Genomic DNA, 24029 nt, shown 5'->3' with positions numbered 1-24029 from the left:
TGAGTAAGGCCTTGACCCTGTCCCAGGCCCAGGAGTTCTAGCCCCTAGAAGTGCACAGAAGGGGGAAGGTGATCAGTCAGTATTCAGAAGAGATCCTCCACATTTCACTGATGTTCTAGCCTCACCCTGAATGTCCTAGGCATGGGGAAAGCAAAAGGCGGAAAGACCCCCACAGGTTGCAAGAGAGGAGTTTAAGACCTCATATAAGCCTTCTACCAGAGAAAGGGAGGTGGCTAGAATGGGGAGGGGACAAGGACCTCTCAAAAGCTAATGATCATCCTGGAAAACTCCCCAGGATAGTTCACTCCCTCAGTGTTCCCTGGAGAGAGGAACCAAACAGAATGACCTACCCCTCCCCCAAGGCAATGCCCTCAGATACAGGTCTGAGGGGGCATTCTGGTCCTTCTGTGTTCAAGTAGGGTGCCCACTTCCTCAGGCTGACCCAAGGTATAGGGAAAGCGGTCAGGGGATATGAAGGGGGGGGTCCCCTCTTTAGGTTTTCGAGGGAAGGAAGTAGTTCTAGTCCTGCTTCCCCCATTATGCTGTTGGAAAGGGGGAAGAAACTACTTCAAACAATAAAAAGTTCTATCTAGGGGCCGGCCCGGTGGCACAGCGGTTAAGTTCGCACGTTCCACTTCTTGGAGGCCCAGGGTTCACGGGTTCGGATCCCAGGTGCGGACATGGCTCTGCTTGGCACACCATGCTGTGGTAGGCGTCCCACATATAAAAAAAGTAGAGGAAGATGGGCATGGATGTTAGCTCAGGGCCAGGCTTCCTCAGCAAAAAAAAGAGGAGGACTGGCAGTAGTTAGCTCAGGGCTAATCTTCCTCAAAAAATAAAAAAATAAAAAGTTCTATCTAACCATAATCCCTTCTCCACCGTCCCTTCTTCTTCACTGTCCCTTGCTAGAGTCTCTGGGCCCCTGGAGGCAGTGGCAACCTCTGGGCCATAGTCCCTGGGGCTTAGAAGGTATGGTTTCTCCCCACTTTCCCCTCCTTCCCCAGCCATAGGTCTGAGTAGGAGGAGGTGACACAGGAGGCTGAGCCAGCTCAGGGCTAGATCCCCTCTAACTGGAGCAATGGCCAGCCCTCCTGAGAGAGCTTGCATATATCTAAAAAAGTGTCTTGTATATCTTAATGATTTCTCAACAGCCCCTGATTGAAGCATGCCCAATTTAGCTGTGCCGTAAGTAACTTTTTATATTTCCTTGGGGAATCATTTTACTTATGAATCTTTTTTGAATCTGCAATCTCGATTAAAAGTTGATTTTTAATTTTTTTGTTGTTGTTGTTGGTCTCCATCTCAGCTTCTGAGATGCCTTCCTAGCAAAAAGGGTGGTAGCAGCATCAATCTTCCCTCATTAGCCTGTCTGGAGCAGAATAATTCTTCCTGAGGGGTGGGGAGAGCAGCCGCCAAGCCTCCCCTGTGGGAGCACCTGGGGTACGTGACCTGAGAGGGGAGCTGCCCTGGAGGAGAGGCTCACAGACAGGTTGTGGGAGACGTTGCCAGTCTCCTGCTCACCTACACTCCCCTATCTGCCCTATATCAGAGGCCCTCCCAACAGTTTTACACTGGGGGTGATTGTCCAGTCCATTCTGCCTTTCGAGTGTCTCCTCACCTATAGCTTAGGAATTTGAGGAGACAGAAAATCCTTCAAGGGTTCAGCTTGAGAGCACAAAACTGGTTCAAATCCTGACCCTGTTCCTGTACAGCTGCCACAGCCTGGGTAAGTCACCTCTCCTCTCAGAGCCTCAGTTTCTTTATTTGCCAAATGGGAATGTGATTGCTTAACAGATTACCAAGCAAGTAAACGGTTTACTTAGCACAATACCTCCAGAAAGGCAGCCTTTATTATTTTCTTGGGGGACTCCAGTACCAGGAAGCAGAGTTGAAACAATGCTGAGGGTCCTATCCCAATTCTGGACAGTATCTAGTTCTTTTTTTCAACCCATTCATTATCTAGTCCTAGTGACACCCCCTGAGATGGAGTGGGTGGCATAATTATCTCCCGGAGGAGAATAAGGGTCTGGTGGGGTTGGGACTTGCCCAGGGGCTGCCCCAGGAGGCCCTCCCAGAGCTCCTGACTCTCCCCTAAGAGACAAAGGTCAGGGCTGTAGCAGGAGGACTGGAGGGCAAACTAGGGTGAGAAGCTCTGAACTTAGAAGGGCCTACCCTATAGACACCCTCCGTGTCCCCCACCCCACCATTCCTAATAGTTGGGGGAGGGACTTGCCCAGGCAGTGAGCCTGCTGGCTCTGACCTCTAACCTCTGACTTCTGACCTAGGGTGGGCTCTCCAAGAGCCAGAGTCACAACCCAGTGTCGGGCTCAGGGGACGCGGCAGCAACCACAACCACGGTGGCTCTGGGAGTTAACGATTTACGAGGGGCCCCTTCCTGAGGCCTCCCTCCTCCCAGGCCCGGCAGGCAGGCAGGCAGGCAGGCAGGCAACCCGTGACTGCCCAGGCGGCTAGACACAGAACCAGTCCCACCAGTTCAAAGAGCAGTTCATCCCAGGCCCACCCCCAGGCACTACCTGAGCACCCCATTCTCTGGAGTCTGAAGGAGAAGGCAAAGTAGGGTTTAGTGGGGGTCCCCTGGTCTGAGGAGAGAGGCTGGGTCCTGTTTTCAAAAGTCCCAGTGTGAGGGGCATTTACAACCCTGCTCTGCCTTCTGGGGCCAAGTCTGTGAGGGGAGGCTGAGCCCCACCCCTCCACCTCCAGCAAGCCTTCCCCATACCACCCCACCCTAGCCTGCAGCTCTTGGGTAGGGCATTTTCAGGCCAGGCTGGCTTCTGGATGCCCAGGGCACCCCTCCCTTTGGGCCTAGTTTGGGGCTTCCCTTCCCCCAAGAGCCCATTCAGTTACCTCCTGGCCCCTCCCTCTTCCTGACCCTTGGGTGACCTGGAGCCACAGCTTTGGCCTCTGGGAGCATACAGTCCCACTCTCCTAGGAGAGACAGTTGAACCAGGATTGTGCCTAGAGAAGTCAAGAGTTACTGTCAGGGCATGACGCCCTCCAAACTGTGCCCACTCCTCTTCCCCCTTCCACAAAGAGGCTGAGTTCCCTGTGCCTGGCAGAGAATGGTGCTGTCTGGTTGTATGTAGCATGTGTATAGCTGTGCCTGGGCATGGAGAAATATGGAGTGTGAGTGTGTATGTTGGCCTGGGCTCTGCTCTCTCTTAGCCTCACCCCAGAATCATTTTGTTCTGGGACTGGAATCCCCTCCTCAGCCCTCCTCCCTTCCCCACTATTTAAACAGCTCAAGGCTAGGCTTAGGCCACCAAACTGACTTCTCAGGGATGGGCAGGCCTTGGCCTCTTAAGAGACAGACCTGGCTTTTCTGAATTTTCCCGTTAGTTTCACAGCTCTCTTGTTCTTTCTAAGGTCATTGGGGCAGGAATAGGGAGACCTAAGGGCCAATGGTCAGTATGTGAAGACCGAGACCCCATGTCTATCAGTTAAGCTTCTCTCTTCCCCCTGCCCATGTTTACACCCCCAGGCCTGCCCTGAGATTTTGGCTGAGGTCACAGTCCAGCATGACCCCACAGAAGACTATCCTGCACCCTGCCTTGAAATGCCTTTTCTCTCATCCTTTGTGATACAAGTGAAGGAACTGGGACCCAAAGAGGAGCAGACATCAGGTCAGGCTCCAAGTTGGCCATCTTTATTGAAGACCCTAATTCCCACACTCCCCTCTATGCAGCCATTTCCCAGTCACTGGATGTTTAATCAGTGACTGACATTAGCTGATAAACGGCAGTCATGGAAAAGGCAGACTCCTCAGATAAGGCATGGATTTAAATCCTGCTTTTGCTACTTTGTAACCTTAAGCAGGTGTCTGAGCCCAAGGACTAAATAAGCATATGTACAGAAAGCAGTTAGCATGGTGCCAGACACATAGTAAGTGCTCAGAAAGATGTTGGCTACAATTGTTATTACTGGTGCCTACTTAGTGCCAGGCTTCAGGCCCAAAGCAGGTAGGAGTCTCTCCCTTACTCTCAAAGAATTTTCATTGGTGGTGGTAGTGAGGAGAAAGAGAGATAAATGAGCAAATAAAAGCTATTTCTGTGCAGTGTGGTCACTGTGGCCATAGACAGATGAGGGGCCCCAAAGCTAGGCCACAGAGTACAGTTGTTCATTGCATGCCTTGCAAAAAGGCACCTGGCAAAGGGAGCGAGGAAGACTGAAAGACAGTCCATGACCTGCTGCCAAAAGGGGGCTATATCTGCCAAGAGGGGGTAACTTTTCCTAATTTGCACAAAGACTAGTGGTGGCTCTGTAGATGTGGGCCAAATTGAGGCTGTGAGTGGAAATCAGAGAAGGTTCCCAGTGGAGGTGACACATGCTCTTGGTCTTCAGTGAGCAGTTCACTAGGTGAGCTTGATTAAGGCCCTTCTGGGCAGAGGGAACAGTACCTGCAAAGCCATGGAAACTCTGTCTGAGGGAACCACCAGTGTTGGGTGATGTTGGTCAGCAGGGCCCAGGGACTGCAGAGAGGAATAGGGCTAGTTAGCGAAGCCAGGCTGAGCTGGGGAAGGGGCTTGGTCTGAGCCCTAAGGGCTCTGAGGAATCACCACAGGATATGATACAGGTGACCCCCAGGGCAGATCTGTCTGTGAGAAGCCTCAGTGTGTCAGCAAACCTCTTCAGGGGTTAGGAGAACAACTTTGGTGCCACTCTCACTTCAGTTTTCTCATCTGAAAAATGGAGATGATACTACTACTAGGGCTGACATAAGGATTAAATGAGATAATGTACCTTCACTGTTTAGCACAATGCTCTGCTCAGGGTAAGGGCTTCATAAATGGGTATTATAACCATGATCCAGGAGAGCTGGATCCAGGGTTCTGGCCTGACACACTCCTACCCAGAAGACAGGGCAACTGGATGCAGGGTCCCTCTCTCCCCCAAAGGCACTGGAGACTTAAGGAACTTACTTCCTGAATCTAAGCTGATTGACTAAATAACTATGTGAAACAAATATTCCTTTTGGGGGCAGGGAGAGGGGAGGGAGTAGTGAACCAGGGTAGCTTCACTTCTTCTTGTGGAAGGAGGCTGGGGTGGGGATGGACCTCCCCAAGGCCAGACCTCACACCCAATCCATCCTAGGTGTCCTCCACTTGTCTCACTTGTCATGGTGGGGAGTTCTATGTGGATGGTTGGCACATGACATTTTCTGTTCACGCAGCACTTTTCATGTAGACAATTCTGCCCCTCTCCTCTCTGGATTCTACCAGAGTTGGATAAATGAGGGTCTGGGTCTGCCTCCAGTTTTTTGTTTTGTTTTGTTTTTGAGGAAGATTAGCCCTGAGCTAACTACTGCCAATCTTCCTCTTTTTGCTGAGGAAGACTGGCCCTGAGCTAACATCCATGCCCATCTTCCTCTATTTTATACGTGGGACACCTACCACAGCATGGCTTTTGCCAAGCAGTGCCATGTCTATACCCGGGATGCGAACCAGCGAACCCCAGACCGCTGAGAAGCAGAACGTACAAACTTAACCACTGCGCCACGGGACTGGCCCCCTCCCTCCAGTTCTTAATTTGCAGGAGAAGGGAAGACTCCAGGATCCACTCTCTAAACTGAGCCAGGCATATGCCAACACCCCTTCCCTGGGAAAGTAATCACTGGCATCACCTGGCTCATCTCCATTGCACCCTTCAGTCCCTTGGCCTTTGCTGTCCTGAGTTGTGGGGGAAGGCAGAGGTCCCCCCAAAAAAGTGGATAATTTATGGTAACTCCCTAAGATAGAGCCACTATCTATCCTCCCCCATGGATCCCAGCATGAAGCTTTTTTGGGGTATGTAAGACCTGAGTCTGCATGGACCTTGGGCTTCAGGAGCCCTGCAGGATTGAGTTTCATTTCTTGGGTCTTAGTCCTCTGAGGTCTACTGTTAACTCCTGGGGAACAGGTACCCCCTCACAGTCTGTGCCTCTGCTTCCCCAGAAAAGGTAAATGGAGGTGGGCTAAGGGCTTGGAGATCCTGGAACATCTAGACCTGGGACCCTTCCTCCTTTTTCCTTGTACGGTCAGGGCCCAACATGTTATCTGACAGGGTGGGGCCCAGAATATCTATCTTTAAGCAGTTTAGGGGTGATAATCTGAGGTGTTCACTTGCCTTAAAATTGTGTTCCCAGAGCAACTACCTTGTTTTTACTGACATGGTGTATTTGTTTGGGGTGGCTTTGAGAAAGGGGGCTGGAGAGGAGAGGAGAGGCTAAACACCTCCCCTAAGGAGCCATTTCTTGGCCCATAGTTAAGGGAGGACACTTATCAGCACTTGTGGAAGGAAGGGAGGGGGTGTCCACGATGTCTGGGGAGGGATCACTCCCTGTGGCCTGGGAGGTCAGGAGGAGTAGAGAGGCAACACATTCCAGATGAACTCTGCCCTTTGACACCTCCCTCCCTCCCCTACCCCCTGGCTGGGTCAAGCTCCCAAATTTAGAAGGCTTAGAGGGTGGGCGCCAGCAGCTGCTCCCAGGAGACCCAGGCCCCAAGGCCCTTGCCTGCCTGAGAGACAGGCAGGCTGCACAGAGGAGGAGAGGAAGTAACGAGGTGGGAGCTGGTTTCACTTCTCCCACCAACTGGTGGCTAGGAGGCACCCAGGTTGCCACAGTTAACTCCCTGTTATCTGGGCCCCAGTCAATCTCAGGCTGTAACACTTAACCCTATGCAATTTCCCCAACTGCTCTGCCCCTCCCTTGCTGGGGTCTCGGGTCTGGGGGAGGTGTTTTCTGTGTCTCACGGGGGAACACAAAACCCACCCCCACAAATTCCACAGACTTGGAGAAACTTTCTACCTTGGATTTATCTGCAGTTTGGGATTATATGAGCCTGGAGCTTGCTCTTGCCCGGAGCCTGAGGTGGCGAGGACATCTGCAGCCATAGGATTAGCCCAAACTGAGCAGATGGAGGAGCACTGAGTGAGGACGAGGATATGCGGGCCCAAACCTGTACCCACCGGGCTTTTGTTGTTTCTTTTAACCAGGGTCTACTGAGCGCTGCCCTGTGCCAGGCACTGTTTCAGGCTCCGAGTTCGTAGGCCATGGTCTCAGTGCACCACAATGTAGTCGCCTTAGCCCCAGGACTCAGGGCTTGGGCTGGCGCCTGCGTAGTTACCAAAACGTCCTTCCTCAGATCAGTTTCCTCATCTGTGAAATGGGGACGGAAATCTCCGCCCCTTTTCTCCTGGGAAACTGGAGCCCACCGAGTCTGAGAAAGCGCTCTGGGAAGGGTAGCGTCTTTTAACACGCGTCTAGCTCCAAGAGCCTTCGCCTCGGAGTTCCCAGCCCTACGCGCACCTGAGTTTAGGGGCGCGGCCAAACCCTCCCTACTGGTCCTCGCAGCTTCGCAGCCCGCTGAAGAGAGGGGACAGAGGGACGGCGTATTACTACACAAGGTGGGTGTCCACGCCCATGCACCCCTCACTCCTCTTATTTTTTGCAAAGTTGCGGAAAAAGAGGTGCAGACGGGGCGCGCTGGGGAGCTGAGCTGAGCCGACCTCGTCAGAGCGCGGGGAGCTGGAGGCGCAGTGGCTGCGGCTCCGGCCTCAGAGCCTGCGGCGTCCAAGTGGCCAGAGCTGCGCTGGGAGGGAGGCGGAGGGAGGAGGGAGGGGAGCCGAGGTGGAGGAGGGGGGGGAGGAGGCTGCGTTGAGTCCGGTCCGGGTTTTGCCGGCAGCCCCCGGGCAGCGTTCAGAGCTCCTGCCCGGGCGGGCGCGCGGCGGCGGCGGCAGAGGCGGCAGAGCCTGAGCGGGGATGTAGAGGCGGCGGCACTGGCGGCAGCAGAGGCGGCGGCGGCGGCGAGAGCAGGCGCCCGAGTCGAGCGAGAAGAGCGGCGAACCTTGCCCCCCGAAGCCGAGCCCGGCGTCCCAGCCCTGCCCAGCCCGCGCCCAGCCATGCGCGCCGCCTGCTGAGTTCGGGCGCCTCACGCTGCGCCCTCCGCCCGCCGCGCCGCGCTTCGCTTGGGGGTGATTAGTTGCTTTTTGTTGTTTTTTAATTTGGGCCGCGGGGAGGGGGAGGAGGGGCAGGTGCTGTAGGCTCCCCCCCCTCCCCGCCTCGGGCCAGCCGCGGCGGCGTGACTCCGGCTCTGGACCCGGGCACGGCGGGCGGCGCGGCTGGAGCGAAGCGCACCGCGGCGGCGGTGCCCAGAGCGGAGCGCAGCTCCCCGCCCCGCCCCTCCCCCTCGGCCTCGCGGCGGCGGCGGCGGTGGCGGCTTGGACGACTAAGAGAGCCGGTAGGTGTCGGGCCATGGCCCTCCCCCGACCCCCCCGGAGGCCAGCCCCCTCCCCTTCCCCGCCTACCTCCCTCTCCTCCCCCGGGGCCCGGTGCGCGGCCGGGGCCGGAGTTCGCTGCAAGTCGGCGGAAAGTTTGGCGGCGCGGGCTCCCCCGAAGTTCAGGTGCGGAGAGCCAGGGACGGGGAAGGAGGGGTCCGTGTTTAGGAGGGGCTGGGGCGCCCGCAGCCTTAGCCACGGAGCCCCAGAGGCTGCGAGCCCTAGCGCCGGTGATCGCTCCCTGGCCGCTGCTATACTCAAGCCTCCCTAAGCCGCAGTCGGCTCGGTCGCAGATCACTGAGTTCAGACAAAAAAGGGTTTCAGGGTCGGGTACGGCGGGTTGGGCGCCGCGGATTGGGGCTGGGACTCTCCCTGCGGGGTACCGTCTTCTCCCCAAGTGCTCGAGCTTGAGGGCGCTGGGGCGGCGGGAGCCGGGGTCCTCACCTCTCGGTGTTGGGCGGGCGCTCCGCCTGCGGGGGCGGCTGATTGGAGATCTCCGGCGCGCACTCCCCTCGTCAGCCCCCATTCGCAGCCCAGTGTTTTGGGGGCGACGGTAACTGCTCTGAATGCCCTGAACCACGCGTGGCTGAGTCTCCCCCTCCACTTGGAGGGGGCGGCGGCCACTTCTGCATTTCCCCTCCCGGCTCCTCGCCCCCGCTGCCCGCGGGGTGCCTGGCGGGCTGATCAAGTTTGACCTTTTTTTTCCGTCCAAGTATCCCCATCACCACTGCTCCCCGCGGCCTCTCTCTCCCTTCTTCCCCAGCCTTGGGGAGTCTTTCAGGCTGTCTCCCGAGCCCCGCGTGGCCAAGCAGCGTGCAAAGCCAGGAGGGAGAATGGGGGTGTTCCTCTAGCTGCGGAACTGTTGGAGGCGGGTGTCCCAGGCGCCTGCCTCGCTGCTCTAGCCCCAAATTTACCCATGAATTTCGGCCCCAAGCCCCCCTCCCCTTTGCTTCCCCAGAGCGAGGGGCTAAACCGCCGAGAGAAGAATGTGTTAATTTTCTTGCTGGGGGAAGTTGTCCTCGCCCGGAATGGGCTGCTTTCCGGTGGGGAGCGCGGGGTGCGTCTGGCTTTGTTTATTTGTAGGATCGACAGAAAGTGAATGACCCCAGTTTTTAAATGGGGGGCCGCCTCCGAGACCTGTCAGAAGAGCTGAAGCACCCAATGAGCGAAAAGCAAGATCGCTTTTTGTTTTTTTACCCCCCTCAAGAATCGGAAGGGGTGCGCGGAGTTGGGCTGGTGCCATGGGCTGCAAGGAGACACCAGCAGATTTGGGGGGTTCCGTAGGGACTCGTCCGGAAAGACCTGCCCCCTCCTTTGGTCTCCTGTGACGGCCGTCTGAAGGGTTAGCAGCCGCGCCCTACTTTGCCCCCTGGACCCTGGGTGGTCTGAGAGTTGCGTCTTCGGATTGGGGAGGCTGAAGGGGGACCGGCGAGCCAGCCTCTTGACCTCCGCCTTTCCCAGCGCGGCGAGAGCTGTTCGGAGCCCTTGGTTTTGGGGTGGCCTCAGGCCCCCCCCCCCGCGTTTGTGCAGGAAGCGCTGGGGAGGGGGGCGTGTGTGATCGTTAGGCCCTCGCCCCCGCCGGAGCCGCCCCAGGGCGGCCGGCAAACAGAGTCCCTTTCAAGTTTTCCGCTGGGGCCGCCTGGCGGGGGCTGCGTGCGCGGTCGCTGTGGACTTGTTTGGAGCGCTATTTGAACGCCCGGCGCCACCTCAGCTGCCCCGGCCTGCGGGGGCGGGGGGTGTCCGTCCGTGAGCCAGAGAGCATTTAAATTAGACGTTTTTAGCTGGCTTACTGGCCTCGGCTTGCCCTTGTCTCCCTCCCGAAAGACCCCAGTACCCTAGGTTCCAACCGCCATAGGAAATCCAGGAACTGGGACCTGAAACCTCCTCCCACACCCCTTCTTGATAGCAATGCGGGGAGACTGAGGCCAGCACTACCTACTAATGCGTAGTGTTGATTTAGCAGTTTGCCTGGATGAGACTCGAGCAAGAGCTGGAGGGCGGGGATTGGGGGGGTGGGGGGGGGGGGTAGTGGCCCGCTCTGCAGCTGTCACCCCCTCCCAGAACGGAAATTGTCCTCTCTCCTTGGGGAGGAGGGAGAGGGGGTGATTTTTGCCCTGGGAAGGAGTGGGAACAGCTGAGGGAGGTTGGCCTCTGAGTTCTCAGTCAGCCCTGAGAATCTTGGTAGAAGCGCCCCCCACCCCCCCACCCCCAATCCTGGCAGGAGCTGGGGCTCTCCCAGGAAAGCCTCTAGCCAGCCTTGAGCCTCCCTCTCCCTTGCCACCTCCCTTTCCAAGGTAGGGGCAGAGGTTCCTCTGCAGAAGACAGACCCTTGGCTGGCTGGCTGTCCGTTGGCGCCTTATTTATGTGTGTATTTGGGCCCGGCTGTTTTCCCGGCTCAGCAGGTGACCCTGGCCCGGGCCTCCTATCTCTCCCCCGACAGAGCCTGTTGACTTACCCGTGGGCCAGCGGCCTCGTCTTTATCACGTGAGGCCTGGAATGTCCACCCGGCTGGGCTGGGCTGGGTGGGGGAAGGGAAGGGGAGGGGAGGATTCTGCATCCAGGGCCCAGGCCAGCAGAGGCCTATGTTCCATGGGCTCACACTGTCACCCCCAACTCTCCCTTGTCTCTCTGACTTTTTGTTTGTCTTCTACCCATTTGGAAGTGTGAAACTGAGGCATATAGGAGTGTGGGGGCAGGGTTGCAGCTAGATAAAGAACTAAGTCTCTGGGAATTAAATACCCCATTTTCTTTAGGACCCCACCTAGTTATTTATGGGAGGGTGCAATGGAGACAGGGGTCTCCCTGGGAGGGAAGGATGTGGGCTGGCCTGAAGTCAGCTGACTTTCCAAGGTGCAGGATAGGGTGGAAGGATGAGGGGATAACTGATGAGCCAGACCCAGGCCTGCTTTCCTAGAGCCCCTGTCTGGCGGTGTGACCATGAAGTCAGAACTAACTCCCCAAGCATGGTGCTCTAGAGTGTGCCTTAATTGGCCAAGGATGGGGTGGGGCTCGCTTACTATTATTACTGTTATTATTATTGCCCACTCTTTATATGTAATTCACTTATTCATTCATTGGCGCATTGTGTATTTATTGAGCACCTGCTGTGTGTCAAGCCCCACTGTTCTGGGGGTGCAGAAATGAATCACTGACTCTGCCCCTCCTCTGGAGGCAAGCCCAGGTGGAAGCTCCGCCCTCTTTCCCCACCCCGTGGGGCCCTGATTGGGACTTCGACTTTTCTTTTCCTGGAGCTTTCTTCTCTTACCCACACCACCTGGTCCCATCCTAGTCTATGTGTGTGGTTGTATGGGTGTGTGTGTGTAAGTGTGTGTGTGAAGTGTCCTTGATTAAGTGTATTAATAGTTAAACTCTCACTCATAGCTGGAACTCACCAGACCACAAAAAGCCTCCCCAGTTACTCACGCGCTACTGCCCAACAAGAATATCCCACTCAAGTTTTTTTTTTTTTTTGCTTTCTGTTACTTCCCTCTTTATTCCCCCAACTCTGAGCCCACCTCCGAGGCTGTGGGCAATGAGAAAGGACTGCCCCTGAAAGATCCAGGAATCTTCAAGCATTCCACCTGCCTCCTAAAGGCAGTGTCAGCTGCTAGAGGAGGCTGTGTGGTTCTAGTCTGTTGCTCTGGGATGTGAGAATCTGGGCAGTGTGCGCGCTTATGACTCAGGGCATGTGTATCTGTGAATCTGTGGGTCGAGCGTGTGTCTGTCTTGGGGTGTGGGAGTCTGAGCATGTGTTTATTCGTGAATCAGGACATATGTATCTGTGGATCTAGGAGTTGTATTTGTCTGCATTGCGTATGTACATGTGTGTTTGTGAATCTGAGAGTATATATCTAAAAGTTGGATTTGTCCCTATGAATCTGGGAATGTATATTTTCTGAGTTGTGTGTGCTTGGAATTTTGGAGAGTGCGTGTTCATGATTTGTGTATATCTTTGTGTTTTGTATATGCTTGTAAATCTGGGAGTGTGTGACTCCCTGAGTGAGGTGCATCTGATTTGGGAAAGTGTGTGTGAATCTGAGAGTGGGCATATCTGAGCTGTGCGGGCAGTGGTCTGTGTCTGTCTTGGTGGCTGATGTCTGTGTTCCTTTCTCTTTCTGTATCTCTGTCTGCCAGTCTGTCATTCTGCGTCTCTTCCTCCCTGGTTGAGGCGCTGAGTGTGTGAGTGTGTGTAGCCTCAACACCCCCCACCCCCCACCCCCTGTCCTTCCCCTCCCCTGCCCTTTCTGGCAGTAACTGGGCAGCCTCCCCTGCTGCCTGCCTGCTGGGAGTTTTGGAAGCCATGGAGGGAGACAGGCTGGGGCCGGGGTGACAGCGCGTATCCACGGCGATGGCAGCCTGTGATTACGGGAATAAAAGGATTTTAAGGTCATGGGTGTATTTTTTTTGTTTTGTTTTATGTTTTTTCCCCCCTTTGGTGGAGCCAGTGGCAGCAAAGGGCCAGAGCTGTGTGTCTGCAGGTTGGGCGTCTGTCCCCAAACAAGTGAACCTGGATATGTGGGACTTTCCTGGGAACATGAACACATATGTGTACATGCGTGAGCAGAGCTGTTAGAGCGTGTGTTCCTATTTGCCTACTCCCCATGTGAGAGTCCACAAGGCTGTTCCCTGGGGGAGAATTCCCAGGAAAACTTCTTGCTTCTTGGTGTTAGATGGAGCTGGAACCCTGCAGTCCTCCATGTGCTGAAGAGGATCTGGCCCCAGTCCTTGCCGATCCATCCTCCCCCCAAACCCCCAAGTAGGGTGTCTCTGGCCAAAGACTGGTGAGGCCCAGTCGCCTGGGCCAGGCCACATCTCGGGGTGTCAGTGCCCCTGGCCCTGCTCCAGCCCCTGTAATTGCATTCTGCCGCCTAATCCCCCCGCCAGCTCAATTAGATCGCAAATTCTTCTTCATTTCCTGCCTCTGATGCTGGCCTCCCTCTGGGCTCGCAGGCCCTGAGAGGGAGGGAGGGGATCCTGCTCCCCTTCCGCTAGCACTGGGGGCTCTTGGAGGGGATATTCTTCGTTCCTGGCATACTGGCCCTGGGGTGCAGGTTGGAACCCTGGGGGCTAATAGGACAGGGATCCACTGACCCTTTTTGGACTAGCCTCAGTATCCGCATACTGGGGGAGGGGGCTTGTGTTATCTAGTATACCGGCTCTGGGTAGACCAGGTCCCTAGGCAGTGCCCTCACCCCAGGCCCCCACAGGCTCTGTCCTTCTGCTCCCTGAGCAGTTGCTGGCCACATCCTGGCACAGCAGTTGTGACCTTGTTTTTCACCTTTTTATGGTGTCTGTTCTAGAGGCCAGTAGGACTACAGCTCCCTTCTACTGGGTCCTCCTAACCTCTCTCTTGACCTCACCCAGGCAAGTGTGTTTGAGCACTGGCTCTGGAGTCAGTCCTGGCTCCAGATTCTGGACATGTTACTGTCTAGCTGGATGTATGACCTTTGAGTGAGTTGCATTCTGTGATCCTCAGTTTCCTTATCCCTGAAATGGGATAGTAAGAGTACCTGCTCCGCAAGGCCATTTTCAGCTGGACACAGGGAGGGTTGTGCAGTGCCCAGCACCAGTGGCTAACCCAGTCAGCCTTCAATAAAAGCTGGCTTTTGTGGTGATGAGGACTTCATATCCCCCAATGAAAAGGAAGAAAAGAACATGTGGCTCACACTTAGTGTTTCTGTTTCAATTTTGCTAATTCCCCAGTGTGTGATCTTGGGCGCATCACTTTGCCTCTCTGGATTTCCCTTCACCATCTGTAAAATGGGACTGATAATGGGCCTGACCTCACAGGGCACATGCGAGGGTTGGTTATCTGCATGCAGATGCTTGGTCCCAGCCGCCCCAGCAGATTTTCAGTGTGTTATTTGCCCTCTTCTTTCTTTCCTCATACCAAGCCTGGCGTGGGGTGGGGTTGGTGAAGACACAGGCTCAGGGACAAGGGGACTGGCTAAGGTCATGAGGTTGGTAATGGGGTCTGGGTGGGGTGGGAGGGCTAGGGGATGACCTGCTGGCTTGCTCACTTGCTTACTCGCTGGCTCAGCTGAGCTGTGAGCATGGCCTTCCCTCCCTGCTGGTCTCTGTGGAAAGCAGTGGCTTGGCTGATTTTTTTTCTGTAGAGGGGAAGCTGGATGTCTACCCCCTCCTTCCCCAGGAGGCACCCGTGGCAGCGGCTGTGCTGACAGGCCTCCTGGCCTTCTTGCTAGGGTGGCTGGCAGCTCTGGAAGGCTGGCTGTGCACAGATCAGCCAGAGGGAAGAGGGAACTGTGGAGGTCCACTGCCATCACTAATCCCCACGGCCCCTCCCATCCTCAGCCTGTCCTCTCTACTGATGGAGAAACAGACAAGAGCCCCAGCAGGAGGAGAGCTGGGGAGACTGGCTCTGCTGGAGGTGGAAAAGAGGGACAGGCCCAAGGTGGGGGGCAGCCCTCTGCTTCAGGGTCACCGTATCTTCCTGGCCAGTCTCCTTATTTCTATGACCTCTGTCACTCATTGGCCTAGACTCTTTAATATTTCATGGCCCTTGGAGCCAGTCCTCTGCCCCAGCCCACACGACCCCCTTTGTCTGCCTGCTGCTCCCCACCCCTCCCACCCCCGCCCCAGGCATCCCTGTCGCTGGATTGCTGAATTACTGACCCTGAGGCTGCCTCTGCCTTCCTCCAACTGGCCCTGACACCTTCCCTGTCCCTCCTGACCTGCCTCCCCCGCACCTCTACTTGTCACAACCTCCATCTCTCATATGCATTCTCTCCCCTTCCCTGACATCTCTGACCATCTCCCTGCCCTTTTCCTCCATTTTCCTCTTTTGTTGGCCTCCTCCTTCCCAGCAGAACAGAAACCACGGCAACTGGTCTGCCTGCCTGGCCCCCTCTCCCGGGTCCACCCCTTCCTGCCCCCTCCCCCGAGCTGTGCTGGCCGTGAGAGCTGGTTTTATTTATTTTTCTGTTTGTTTGGGAAGAGGGCAGTGGCAGTTCTGGGCCCTGGCTGCTGCGCTCTGCCTAGAGCAGCGGGCAGGCGGGCCATGCTGGCCTCCCAGGAATGTGGCCGGGACGCCCCGCGCTATATTTACTCCTCTCCAGCTGCCGGCCCCAGCGGGGCAGAGCCAGGCCTGCCCGGTGGCCCCAGGGGAGCCCTGTACCCACCCTCCCTTATCCAGCAGACCCCACATGGCCCTTGAGCCCACTGCTCCCTCCTTTCCCTGTGACCTCCTCTGACCTCCTCGGACTTGCTGGGCCTGCCAGCAGGAACACTCCTGTGCCATGTCAGTACAGGCATAAAGTGCGGGTGCTAGGGCCTGATTCGTGTGGGGCAGCACCTGGCAGCCCCCACACCCCTACCCAGGGGCCTAGCCTGGGCCTGTAATCTGGTGGCCAGAACTATGCAAAGCATCTTTCTGGGCCTCTCCCCACCAGTCCTGGTCCTCACTCTTGCCACAATCCCCTCAGCTCTGCTGTGATCACTGGCAGGGGTAGGGTGGGGTGGGGGCCCGAGCCAGCATAAGCAGCTGTGTTCCCTGCACCGCTGCCCCACTCCCATATAACTTGCCCCCTGCTGGGCCTCCCAGGTCCCTCACACAGACACACATACATGTGTACACCTAGGCACTTGCATATACTTACACAACACACATGAACACATGCTGGATTGTGCCTTCCTTGGAGGCAAGGCCATGCCTCCTGTCATTGATTCCGTCATTCATCAGATGCTTATGGGATTTTTTGAGCCTGCTCCTTGCCAGCCTTGCAATGGGATGTGGCAGTGATTCCTTCCCGTACCCCAGGGCCTGGCACCAGCTAAGTGTTTGAGGAGCTTTAGCTGCTGCTGTAATCAATTGCTTTCCCCCAGTTATTACTATTATAATAATAATATGTCATAACAGAGGTCATGACAATGGCTAACCCATCCTAAGCCCTCACTAGGGGCGGGTGCTGTCTTAATAGTTTTCTGGCCTTCACTTCCTTTAATCCTCACAGTAGCCCAATGCGTTAGGTGCTGCTAGCATCCCCATATACAGATGAGGAAACTGAGGCTGGAGAGTTTGTGACTTGCCTCTGACAAGTGGGATTGGGTCCTGGCAGAACCTCTCACTGGTTGTGAACACCATGAAGACAGCCAGGGCTGGTCTGCCTGTGGTGTTTCCTGCACCTTCCACACTGCCTGGTACACAGCAGGGACTCCCTAAATGCTCGCTTAATACAGGCCTTGTTCTCTTTCCTTCGTGAGGCCCCCATACCCCTGGCAAGAGGCCTTGCGTGTGGTGCAGAGATGCACTGGTTGGCTAGTTGGGTGAACGAAAGAATGAATCAATGAATGACCAGATGATTGGCTGTGGGAATGAGTGTTCTCAAGGGACACTAGGATGCAGAATGTATTTGTGCTGGTGATCAGACTGTTATATGGAGATCCACTGGCCCGGTAGAGGATTCTGAGAAGTAAGGTCAGAGGCAGGGCTGAGAGATGTGGCCAGAGACCAGTAGGCTGCTGGGGCTGAGCCCTTGGGGTGGGTCATATCTTCTCTCTCGACCTCAGTTTTTCCATCTATCAAATGGGCTTGGGAGCCTTTGCCCTGGCTGGCTGCCAGCTGGCCTGGCTGGGGCTGGCCTGGGAGCATGAGAAGTGAGGGGACTGTGGTGGGAAGGAGGAAGCAGTGGGTGGTGAAGACAGGAAGGTGAAGCGTGGAGCTTGGCTTGGAACCTGAGAAGCAAGGAGACCAGCCCTGACCTGACGCCCGTCCTCCCTCTGTGCTGCAGGCTCACGAATCCTGAGCTACCTACTCTTGCTGTGGCGAGGGCTGGGCTTCCTAACATCTGCAGCCTCAGTGGCTGTGTGTGCCACAAGGAGGTGACCTGTCCTCCAGGACTAGACCAGCTCTATCCTCAAGCCAAGTTCCTGTTGACTCTCTGCCTGACCCACCTCCCCCAAAGCTAGATGGGAAATTGGTTAGCTGGGCTCATAGCAACAGGCGAGGGTGGGGTTGGCCTGCGAGTGTCAGATCTTGATGGCCTAGAATTTTTAGTCACAGATGTCTAGAATCATCGAATGCGTGGAGCAGAGGGATTCTCATCAAGATTCTTGCCGCGTTAGGATTCTAGAATCACAGAACCGTGGGTTTTTCTGCTGGAAGGAAGCGTGAATGGTCATGTTTCAATCTTGTTTGATGCTAGGGGACATTGAGGATCTGAGGGGAGGGGCTTCCCTTTGGTACCCTTGGGTGACACGAGTACATACCTGAGATAGAAACCCAGTTCTGCCTCTGGTCTACCCATCTTTGGAGATCTAGCCGACAGGGGGAGTGGGCTGTGTGGGCCCAGTCAGGCAGCAAGGGGATGCGGCTGGCCTGCAGGCACAGGAGGGGTCCTCACTGCAGTGCCCGCCGCCCGCTGCCCACGCTTCCCCAGGCTCAATGTGAGGAGGAAATGCAGGCTGTTGCTTCCAGCGACAGCCGGCAGGGCCGGGCGGCTTCCCAGCTCCCCCTCTGATTCAAGACCGCCTGCAGCTCCCCCCTCCCTTGGGGGCCTCAGCAGCCCCATCTGTGCAATGGGGAGAGGAGGCTCTACCCCACAGTCTAGCATCACAAAGACAATACAGTTGGGATTCTTTTCAAGACCACTGTTAGGCTGTGGGAGAGTTGGGAGAGTGGTCCGGAATAGCCAGCTGGGCATTTGGACCCAAAGCACTAAGAGGTTCTGCCTGGAGTCACCCTAATGCCTCCAGTAGCCTTGGAGGGCTGAATTGGTTCCTGGGGCAGAAAGTGTGGTGGGGGTTAAACAGGTAGAGAATGGACCTGCCGTCAGAGGCTCCTTCAGGAAGCGCTCTAAATGGGAGGCCTAGCTCGTTGGACTCTCTCCTGACCTCAGTGTACCCATCTGCAAAATGGAGGGTGTTGTTCCATGAGGTCATTCATTCAGTGTCTACTCTGTGCCTGGATATGTGCTGGATGCTGGGAATACTGGCAATGCCGAGGCAAGTGGCAGAGCGGCGGGTTGGGGAGGGGGTCTCCTTGGCTGCAGACACCGGGTGGGAGTGTGATTTGGCTGAAGGGGCGACTCTGGGAGAAGGAATGAGGTGGGGAGGAGATAAGGAGCCAGCCAGCGAGGCAGTGTCCAGCGGAAAATCCCAGCCATTCTCAGGAAGTGTTTCCTCCGCCGGTCTCCTGGGAGGGAGGCAAGGCAAGCAGGAAAGGAGGGTAGTTGGGGGCAAACAAGGCCCCTGAGCCAGTCCAAGTGGAGATGTCCCAGGTCTGGCAGCTGGGCAGCTGAGCCCCTCGCACTGCTGGAGGGCTGGAACGCACCACCCCCCATGCTCTGAGGCTGGGTCTGTGGTGGGGGACCCAGGCTGCCAGGAGGCGCTGGGCCACAGTGCAGATTTCAAAGCCTTCCCCAGGGGCTTCGTCGTGCCCTCCGCCCTGTCCTGAGCTGCCGCCGCGGGGGTGGCAGATGCTGTTTCATCGGCTGAGGTGTGTGGGAGGCCTCCGGAAGGTCCTCCTGGGAGGTTCCGGGGGGCAGCGGGGGCGTCGGCAGCTGCCTCCCAGCCAGGGCTGGCTCACGGTGGCCTCCTGGGTCCCTCAGTCCCCCAGGCCTAGGGGCTGGTGCTTTGGAATTAAGACTGGTCCCTCCTGCCTCTGCTCCCCCCACTGCCCACCAAGCTTCTTGGCTCTGGCCCCCTCCCATCCCTGGCTGCGTCTGCAGAGCCCCCCGGGGAAGGCAGGGGAGGAGGCGCAGCGGGCTCAGAACAGCGGGTGCCCGCGCAGCCAAGTATTTGCGCGAGCTGTCAGAGACAGACAGGCATGTGGGGAATTTGGTGCGTGTGGGGCTGGGGGAAGCAGCCGGGTGGGCAGGCAGGCAGGAGGAGGGAAGCTGGGGCTGCGTCCCCCGCCTGTTGAACCCTGCAGAGACCACCATTCTCCCCAGCACAGCCCAGAAGGTGCATCCGGCACCTTCTTCCTGCCTGTACCGGTACAGTGAGGGGAGTGGGATCCTGGCTGGGGTCTGATGACGGTGCTGACATTGGGGAAGGGGGTGCCCTGTTGTGGGCCAGAGCCTAGGAGAGGCTGTCTGGTGGAGTGTGGAGCCAGGCAGGAATCCGGGTTGTGCCCGACTGTGGCCTCCAGGAAATAGCAGCTGTCATGCTCCCTCGCCACCGCGCCCCCCCCCAGCCTGGCACAAGTTGTTTCCTGGCCAGGGTCCGGCTAGGGCAGATTGGAGGAGCCTGGTATTGCCCAGCCTGAGCAAGGAATGGACAAGATGGAGGGGGCCATGTTTATAAGCCTAAAGGTACTTGGGCTGCTGGGGAGGGCCTCCCCCCAGGCATTCTTTTGCTGAAGCAGGTTGGAGTCACTTTGAGAGGAGGACCTCAGCCCTTATCTCTTTAGACAAAGACCCCAATTTAGCCACTTTTGTGGTCTGCTCTCCAATAATGCCTCTTAGGCAGCTCAGGGCCTAGAACTAAGTAATACTTGATGTTTTGTAGCTGAAAACCCAGAGAGGGGGATACTCTGGCCCAAGGTCACACAGTGGGTTTCCCAGCCTTCTCTCTACACTCATATGGGTGGAGCCAATGGGAAGAGGTGAACATTGGGGGTTTTCTGGGGTAGAGGGGCCTATATTTAGTCAGTCCTGCAGAGCCAGGGGGCCCCTGGGAGCAGCTGTTGGTGGGGGGCAGACAGAGGCCTGGAGCCTCATTTAGTCTGGACAGAAATATCCTCCCCCCACCCACCCACCCACCCACTGGCTGGGCGGCCAGGCTTCGGGCTTGTCCCCTGAGGGGCAGCTTGCCTGGGCCTGGCGGCCGGCGGGACAGGCAAGATGACCCGATAGGCTTTTCCCAGCTCAGGTTTCGATGAAACAGGAACCGGAGCCGCAGCCTGGGCTGTGGGGGCCAGGGCAGCCGGAGCCTGGGGGGCCCGGGCTGCCTCCCCCTGCCCCGTTCCCCCCTTCTCCCTGTGATACTGCCTCCCCTTCTCAGCGGACTGGGGAAGCAGCAGGTTATTTATCAAGCCAGCCTCCCTGCGGCGTCTGCCCGCGCCTCCCCCCCACCTCTTGCGCTGGCGGCCATGAGCCCAGCAGAGCAGGGTGAGCTGGGCGGGCGGGCAGGCAGGCGGAGGGATGAGCTTGGGAGACGTGAGTCATCCCATCGCCAGCAGCCCCACGAGGCCCTGTGGCCTGGAAGGCAGAGCGCACTCACGCACTCCCCACACCCAGGGGCACACACTTGGGACAGACACAGTCATTCAGCACACATAGTTCCACACGACCTAGCACACACAACTGACACGCACGGTACAGGCTTGGTCACATACATCGTGGACACTTCAGAAGTACATTCGCTGTTACACTCACAGCCCCAGCCTCTGGCACACACATACATACTATCATGTACATAGGCATATAGGCATATGCAGCCACACATGGGTGTGCCGTGCCCCTGGGAGGACCCCACACACCGCTCCAATGAGGCAATTGTATGTCTGCTCCATCCTGTCACAGGCTCAGGCAGTTGTCCTCAGGTCACAGCTCACACCCAGATGGTGCCATAGAATTGGGCCACGAGCACTGACACAACAGAGCCTGGGGTGTGTACACACACACAGCGTGCTTGGAGCTCCACTCACCCAAATGCCCCCTCTTTAGGCTCACACAAAGGAGGCCTGACCCTCAGCCATGAAAAGTCAGCTGAGTTCTATAAGGTGGGTGTGGGAGGGGAGACATTTTTCCCCTCCTCCAGGCTGGCTTGGCCCTCTCTGGGGGAGGAGGCCTTGAGTATCAGCCCTCCAGGATGGGGAACTCTGGCCCAGGCAGAGTGGATTGTGGGTAGATGGGGGAGGGATACAGAGAAGCTAGGAAGAGGAAAGGCTGGAGAAGGAAAGCCATGAAAAATCAATTTTCCTAGGAGCGCCAAGTGGCCAGCTGCTCCCCCTACTCAAGGGGAGGGGTCCTTGAGAGATTGGGGGTGCCAGAGATTGGGAGATCGGAGGAGGAATGATACCCCCTTGATCTAGTGGGCTGTGCCCCAGGAGTCTGTGTGCCCATGCTCCCTGCTCACCCCAGCACCTGCTTTTCTCTGTCCTCTTGGTTCTCAAGCCCCTCGTCTCTCTTGTCTTGCAACCAGCACCCTGGCACTTAGAATTTGCACATAGCCCATGGTTCCCAGTCTGCTGGCTTGCAAAATGGGTACAGAGCTGGCCTGAGTACAGGGAGGGTCTGGGCTACCAGGTTGGAGGGATGCCCTCAGGGAGCCTCTAAGCTTCGCTGCCCATTAGAGCTGGGGCCTGCCTTCTCTGGACTGGGCACAACTAGGGGCATACCTATTTTTCATATACTGAAAAATACGCTGTCTTTCAGATGAGAGAATTGAGTCTAACAGGGATGGCTTCATGGTTCTGGAGGGCTTTGGAGAGTCACCTAATACCCAGACTATGGATCATTCTGGGAGACAGCCCAGCAGGGGTCAAGGCACAGGTGGCTCTAAGGACTGGAGCTGGCCCCAGCTGGTTCCTAGTCCTGGTTACACAGGTCTCCTCCATAAAGGCCTGGACAGTGGTCAGGGAGAGGAGAGGGGCCCAGACATCATGAGGAAGACAAATAGTAGCCAGTCAGGAGGACTGGATGTGCCCTGAGCCATGGACTCTAGAATTGGACAGTCCTGGGCCCCAAACCTGGCTTGGTCACTACCTGCTGTGTAATCATGGACCAGTCTGCCAACCTCTCTGATCTCACTTTTGCCACCTATAAAATGAGTATGAGCCTTACTTCTGTGTCTCAAAGTTGTAGGACCTGAAGTAGATGGTGGGGTGTGGTTCTCACCATGTCACCCCTGGATCTCTGGATGAGTCCAGTTCTCCCCCTACCTGTCTGCTCCACCGAAGCTGGCATTTTTCTGGGAGTGGTACCCCACAACAAGGACTCTCTAATTAGAATGTCTTGGATTTAGCCTTCTCTAGGGCTCTTCTCAGATGGGAGTGCTGAGGTGTGAGAGTGAGGAGGCTGACCTTGGGGCCACAGGGAGGGGGAGGGATGGGAATGGGTTGGACTCAGGGTCCTTGGGTGTCAGGACATTCCTGGGGGCTTCACAGTATGGGAAGAAACAGAGGCCCGACCACAGTTGCAAGGCTTTCTCTGCCCCCAATTCTCCCACCAGACAGCATGGCCATGAGTTAGACTCAAGCAGAGACTTACAGGTGGCAAACAGGGCCTTTGCAGAGTAGTGAGGGGCTTAGCACATGCCTGTGTGGAAGGCCTGTCGGGACTGTGGGAGATCTAAGGAGTTGCTGAGACAGAGCAGGAAGGCCTGGGGGGCCAGGGAGCTGGGACAACGGTTGGCAGGAAGTATAGGTGAGTTCTTCCTGTGGCCAGAAAAGGAAGTGCAAGCCTGGCCAGCTGGGTGCTGCCCTCCTTGTAGCCTTCAGACCCCTACTGTATGCTCATCTCTCCATGTTCCTGCAGGTAAGAGGGTGGTGGGGGGCATGTTTGGGGATGTTCTTTGGGGCTGGGGAAACTGAGGCACAAGGAATTGGCTCAGACCCAAAGGCAAACAGTGGCAGAACTGGGGCTCCAACCTAGGTTACCCAACACTCCTGGCTTGAACTGTCCCTGACCCTCATTCTTATGCCACCTGATGATGACAGTAAAAATAACAACACAGCTAACATTTGTTGAGCACCTATTGCATGCTGGCCCTCCACTGGGAACTTAACATGTTTCCTCTCTAGGACCCTGTTTGGGGTGGGGCTGTCATTGTATGCATTTCACAGACCAGGGAATGGGTTCAGCAAGGTCAAACAACTTGTCTAAGGTCACCCAAGGTGGGGGCCACAGAATGGGAGAGGAGCCCTAACTCCAAAGCCCACTTTGACCCTTTCATGGCCTGAACCTGTGCCTCTGGGGGGCTCCCACCCATCCTCCATAATCACATAAAATGAGTAATATTCTTAGGTGGGCCAGCCCCCTCCCCACCTATGCTCAGCCCCATGACTGTCCTAGGGCCCTCTGCTATCTCAGGGCACTCCCCAGGTTTGGACCCCAGGGCCTTGGGACTGCTAACCCCTCAGGCCTGGTAGGGTGAGCCCTGTTGGCCTTGGCTTCTGCGGAGAAGTGATTTACTAGGAGCCAGATAGGGAGCAGGGGATGCCCCGGGGAGCAGATGGATGCCCCTTAGGGTTACAGGGATCTCCTTGCAGACAAGTTCTGGGAAACTCAATTATTAGGCTTGTGAGAGCCACCTAGAACCCTGGTCTGGGTCACACCTCCCACACCCCATCCCCCAACTTCCCACCTTCCTGGGGGCTCCTTTCCCCTCTTTGGGGAGCCCTGCAGGAATAGTTGAGAAAGTGCCCTTGAGCTAGAGATTTCTTCCTCTTCTGTACACAGGGGCAGCCACAGTGACCCCCCCAGCCCCAAGTCAGTGTGCCAGTTAGCCAAAGAGAGCACCAGGCACAGCGTGGCCCTGGGTCAGGGCTCACTAAAGGTCACTGAGTCTGGTTTATTTTGCTGGAAGTTGGTGCTGGCCTCAGGTGGAGGGGCAGACTCTGGGCTTGGGGCCCTGTGCTGTCTGTCAGGTCACTTCCCCTTTCTAGTCTCAGTTTCTGCATCTGTGAAATGACTGAGAGTCTGCTCTGCACATTCTCTGAGGCCAGGGGTAAGTCACAGTCAGACAGATATATCCTTATGCCCTTCGACTGGTGTTCCCAGGGCCTCTGGGACCAGGGCTCCTGCAGCCCTCATGCTGGCCCAGAAAGTAGGAGGAGCAGGGCAGGCTCTAGAGCT

At 56.6% G+C, this 24029-nt stretch overlaps 1 protein-coding gene across 4 annotated transcripts in view; it reads left to right on the top strand.

Annotated features, from left to right (window-relative positions):
- The first annotated feature begins 7137 nt into the window (after positions 1-7137).
- Positions 7138-24029, top strand: part of CXXC5 (CXXC finger protein 5) — a 35117-nt gene continuing 18225 nt past the window's right edge. Inside the window, exon 1 of one of the 4 annotated variants that reach the window (XM_008515554.2) lies at positions 7138-7401. The gene's annotated coding sequence lies outside the window, so the exon portion shown is untranslated. Of the gene's footprint in view, positions 7402-7653; positions 8398-19481; positions 22710-24029 lie in introns of those variants that run through there. The other 3 variants (XM_070570696.1, XM_008515553.2, XM_070570701.1) reach the window with 3 other exon arrangements.

The sequence above is a fragment of the Equus przewalskii genome, chromosome 13, assembly GCF_037783145.1.
Source record: "Equus przewalskii isolate Varuska chromosome 13, EquPr2, whole genome shotgun sequence".
In the NCBI taxonomy this organism is placed as follows: Eukaryota; Metazoa; Chordata; class Mammalia; order Perissodactyla; family Equidae; genus Equus; species Equus przewalskii.
The sequence above is the reverse complement of the archived record's forward strand: the minus strand, read 5'-3'. Positions and strand labels throughout refer to the sequence as shown.